The sequence below is a fragment of the Bidens hawaiensis genome, unplaced genomic scaffold (assembly GCF_021521415.1).
Source record: "Bidens hawaiensis isolate Kalapana, Puna unplaced genomic scaffold, B.hawaiensis_p1.1 tig00017340_1, whole genome shotgun sequence".
In the NCBI taxonomy this organism is placed as follows: domain Eukaryota; kingdom Viridiplantae; phylum Streptophyta; class Magnoliopsida; order Asterales; family Asteraceae; genus Bidens; species Bidens hawaiensis.
In genome coordinates this window covers 109,172-113,562 of record NW_027492621.1, presented here as the reverse complement: position 1 = coordinate 113,562, position 4,391 = coordinate 109,172, and the positions used below count along the sequence as shown (strand labels likewise).

The window sequence follows — 4,391 nt, the reverse complement described above, 5'->3', positions numbered from 1 at the left end:
CATTTTTTAGATAAGTAATATATAAAGAGTGCTTGTCTGAAAAAACTATTTCAAGTTTTGTCCTTCCAAATTCTCATTCAAGTTCCATTATTTAATTATTAATAACTATAACAATAAGAACAAAATCACTCCTCTAGGTATTTGCAGTATTATTTATCAAGGGCATAACTAAAACAAAAAAATTATAACAATAATACATATAAAATAGTTTTTAGTTCTTCTTTTGGGCACATATTTTTTTAATGAAACAAAGTCAAATAATTACTTGATCGAGAATGTCCAATAATTATTGTTCAATACTCTATTCTTTTGTGTTTTCATCTTATACTTACCTTATATTTGTAAATCTATGTTTATACTTAGTGTCTAGAGAATATCTTGTGAGAAATATAAGATTAGATTGCATATGTCTAGCTCATAAATAGTCTGAAATGACTAGGCAACCCATTGAGCAATTAATTTACTCATTCGAATTACTCTAAACATATTTGGCAGATCTATTTTGTTTATTAAAAAATGATCATTTTCTGTTTAATTTTATAGGAATGATTCACATCGTGCTAGGAGTAAGGAGTACGTTGACCTATTTCTTAATAAACAAAGTGGTGGTTCATATGGGAAAAGAATTAGAAATATTAAATGTTGTTCTCTGCAGTTTTTTAATGATGCAAGTCAAAGTACACTTTGATAAATATCCAATACTCTATTTGCCTCGCTTATCTCATGGCACTTTTTTAGTATTAATCTTCGAGGGTGGCTCAATGAAAGAATACTGAGATCTTTGCGATCTACAGTTCGATCCTGAGAGCGTCCGGGTTTTACCAACAGTTGACCTTTGGGTGGTTGGGTTTTTCCTGTAACTGGAGATACTTGGAGGCGGTTAAATGCTCCGTACGACTGGGTTGGGCCAGCTGGTGGTGGCCTTTCATCTTTGGGTAACCGCGTTGCACGTACATTCTATATTTGTTTATATTTGTTGGGCATTAAAAAAAATATATGCAAAATCCGAGATCCAAAACTTTAGGAAAGGATGGAAACAACCAAAAGCCGTTAGCTGTTAATTTAATTAAGCCTATACATTAATTAATTGACAAGCTTGAGTGTATGTGCTGTAGAGGGGTGACGCATTGGATATCTTATATCGACACACGCACACATTGTATAGGTATATATATAGAGTTATCATCTACATATAATTTGCAACTAAAAGATTGAAAGCAATAAAATCTTTCCATTATAATTTGATGACGATGATGAACGCAACCCACACCATTATTTCTCGAGAAATAATCAAGCCTTCTACTCCAACCCCATCTCATCTCCGGACTTATAATCTTTCAGAGCTTGATCAACGCAGCACACATGCGTATATGCCACTAATTCTCTACTACCCAAACAATGAAATTTTTAACTTAACCTCTGATGAAAAAGTCCGGGTGATGAAGAAATCATTGTCACAGACCCTAACACGATACTATCCCTTTGCCGGCAGCTTACACACACCCACGTCACTTACATCGATTGTAACGATGAGGGGGTTGTGTTTGTTGAAGCCAAATTCGATTGCCAAATGAAAATGGTCCAACATATTAGTGAAGAAGATGACACTCTTGGACAACTTTTTGTTGATGGCATGATCTGGCAAGACTGTCCTTATAAACCGAATCTTCTTGGTGTTCAAGTCAATCACTTTGCGTGTGGTGGAATGGCGGTGGCAGTGTCTATGTCACATAGAATTGCTGATGGCGGTACTCTTGGCTTATTCATTACTCTTTGGGCTTCGGTGGCACGTTATGGTTCTACTGATCACAAAGAGGTACTGCCCCTTAGCCCTCATTTTATTCAAGCTCCAGCTACCTCCAATTTTCTCCCCCCTGAAGCCGCGTTTTTGAATCCAACGCGTCACAATCCTGTCACCCGAAAGTTCGTGTTCCCCAATTCAAAATTAAGTGATCTCAGAAATAAGGTTCTCAAATTGGCGGAAGGTGACTCAACTCTATCTATAAACAATCCTACGAAGGTCGACATATTGACCTCTCTACTTTATAAAACCGCAGTTGTTGCGACCACCTCAAATTCGTCTTCTTTTAAGCCATCTTTTTTAACTATTCCGGCCAATATACGTAACAAATTGGTCCCAAAACATCCCCCAACTGTTGTTGGCAATTACGTCGCAACAATGTTGTTAACGACCCGACAAGAAAGTGAAACTTCATTAAGTGTGCTGATTTCCAAGATAAAAGAACAAAAGATGGAACTTGAGCGAATCAGAAGTATGCAACTGGCTTGTCAACACAATGATTCGGTTCTGTCAAGATTAGAGAATGAAGATTTCAAAAATGTTGTCAACAGATCCTTTGTTTGTACGAGCATATGCGGGTGGCCTGCAAGCAAACTCAGTTTCGGATGGGGAAATCCTGAAGTCGCAAGTGTAACTTATAGATGTTCAAACCTGATTGGTTCCTTTCTGATGGACGCTCCCAATGGAGACGGTATTCAAGCATGGGTGACTTTGGGAAAAACCAGACATGGAAAGATTTCAAAATGATAAGGAACTCCTTTCATTTTGTCAAAATTAACTAAATTTGATTTTATGTGTCAATAAAAGCGTACGCGTCGGAATGAACCCAAGACATTGTGTTTGATTTTGGGTTGTGGATAGTGATGTTTGTTTTCCAAATTCCTATTTCATTTTCATTACATGTGCATTTCAATATCTTGTTGCTGCTCTATATAAGGCAGATATTCATCAATAATATTTGGTTGTTTTGTTTCCTTTAATTATATAAAGAAGATTATGTTTCTAATATTTTCATGGCAGCTGTGGACCGTCAAATGCTTTTACTGAGAAACTCAGAACATCAGGATTAGACCAAGCGCAACACATATCATTCATTTGAACGTTCTTTTTGCCAACGAGACCTTGGTAGGGATTTTGTCTAACAAAGAAATTTACATTTACTGGAGTCCATTTTGTCCGCTGCAAAATCAAAAACTGAACAAAGGTTTTCCTATACGCCTTCAAAAAAATTAATCGCAAATGAACCTCTTGGATCATCAATCCAAAAATTTTTGTGGTTAGCAGCAGAAAGCTTCGCCAATTTTAAAACATCCCTGCAATTGCCGCCCCAAAGATGTCTTCAAGCAATAACCAAATCAATTCTGCAAATGCCACCACAATACCACTTAGCATACACTACGTCTCATTGAATACTAGTAGGGTAAATCATATATTACAATACTCTCGGAACGCAAAGTGAGTGAGCAGTTCCAATCCGTCGGTTGGCGATTCTTATCAATCCTAATGAGTTGGTGTTCCCACGGAAGGTCTTGATCTTTCATCAGTCTCACCATGTATAACAAGACATGGTTTTGGTCCTTAGAAACTTTATGTGATGTACTCCACGTCCCTACCGATGGTTGTAACCTTGATTTTGTCTTGAGCTATGAAATTGCTGCCTTCATTTTCAACACCAGTATCACAGGTTGGCAAGCTTTACAGTTAAGATCAACGCTAAACTAATTATGTCATCCTCATGGAGAAGCCACAGTAATTTTATGTGATAACAAATCAACCATAGCTCTGTGCCAAAAAAACACGTCTAGTAGTGTGTACGAGTAAACATATTAGAATCAAGTACCATTTTATTCATAAATTGGCTGGAAATCAATTCCGTATCTAAAGAAGAAAGCGTAAATGCATACTAGGTCCTTCAGGTTGGAACTATCTTTTGAAAGTAAATCTTAACTTATTGATTTATTATATGTTACTATCATGTATAAAGGTTTAAGTGTCAGTATTGGAGATATGTAGTGGTCACAATGTAATTGGGTTATTAGGTTTGATCGGTTGTTAATTTTCCAAATACGCCTAGGATTGGAAGCACACGTTCATAGGGTATAGACTAATGTATCGAGTTTGAACAAATTGGTATCAAGATTTTTGTGTTTATCTTAGTTCAAATTGGAAGCACACGTTCATAGGGTTGCAACATTTCTTTAATGGTTGTATAGGCCATAGGGTCTAGATAAATATTCATGTTTGTGTGTGTGCATATGTTTAAACATTGTATATGGCTAGCTCATAAAAATTCTGAAATGACTCAGCAGCCTTGCTGACCCATTCAGCAGTTACTTATTCGGTTACTCAATACATACCTGGCAAATCTAATTTTGTTATCAAAGAATTTGTTGTTTAATTTTTACGAATGATTAACGTGCCAGGAGTTGACCTATTACTTTCTTGATAAGCAAATTGATCATATGGGTGGATTGAAATATTAAATGATATTTATCAATGATATGATCCAATACTCTATTAGCCTTGCTTATCTCGTGGCTTTTTTTTATTATTCTTCCAGGGTAAAAGTGTTGGGTTCGTAGGCCTTGTT

General features: G+C 36.3%; 1 pseudogene; it reads left to right on the top strand.

Annotated features, from left to right (window-relative positions):
- Positions 1 to 1,250: 1,250 nt before the first annotated feature.
- LOC143553583 (akuammiline synthase 1-like) lies at positions 1,251 to 2,579 on the top strand (annotated as a pseudogene).
- The last annotated feature ends 1,812 nt before the right edge of the window (positions 2,580 to 4,391 follow it).